Source organism: Octopus bimaculoides, chromosome 21 (genome assembly GCF_001194135.2).
Source record: "Octopus bimaculoides isolate UCB-OBI-ISO-001 chromosome 21, ASM119413v2, whole genome shotgun sequence".
Lineage (NCBI taxonomy): Eukaryota > Metazoa > Mollusca > Cephalopoda > Octopoda > Octopodidae > Octopus > Octopus bimaculoides.
Window position 1 is genome coordinate 27,928,488 of NC_069001.1, and position 710 is coordinate 27,929,197.

The window sequence follows — 710 nt, forward strand, 5'->3', positions numbered from 1 at the left end:
ATATATATATATATATATACATATATATATATATATATACATATATATATATATATATATATATATATATATATATATGAAGGCTTCTATATACTCACAAAACTTACACAAACAAGAATATTCATCATTAGGACATAAATGCATTGTTTTAATTTTTTTAACGATATCTTACTTTTAGCTTCTGTTCTTATTTTGTGTTTTGCTTTGCTTCGCTTTGCTTTGCTTTGTGCTGTCATTTGCCAAATACATAAATTGCCACGAGTATTAAATATATATTTTTTGTTATATTTCAATTCTGTTGTGTTAAAAATATTTATATTCATCTGTTGATACATAACTTCTTCTAAACCGAATTTCTATTTAATGTTACCCGATCTAATCTGTTGGACATAAAAATATATTTCTATTGTTTACTCTGTATAAATATGTAATCGATTACGCATGAAATTATTTCTGTATATCAGTTAGATAGAGATCAATATAGAATATATAGTTAGATCCCAGAGAGTGAGAGCTGATATCAAGAGACTGTGTTTCGATTTAGTTTGTTATTTAACTCGCATAGCGCACTTGGGAAAGAAATGCTTTAACGCAACAGAATTCCACTTTCCACTCTCCGGTAAATGAGATATTTTCTACTTCAAGGGAAAATGCATCAACATACACCCAGACTCCACCACATGCAGCGTATCAAGTATATATATATATAT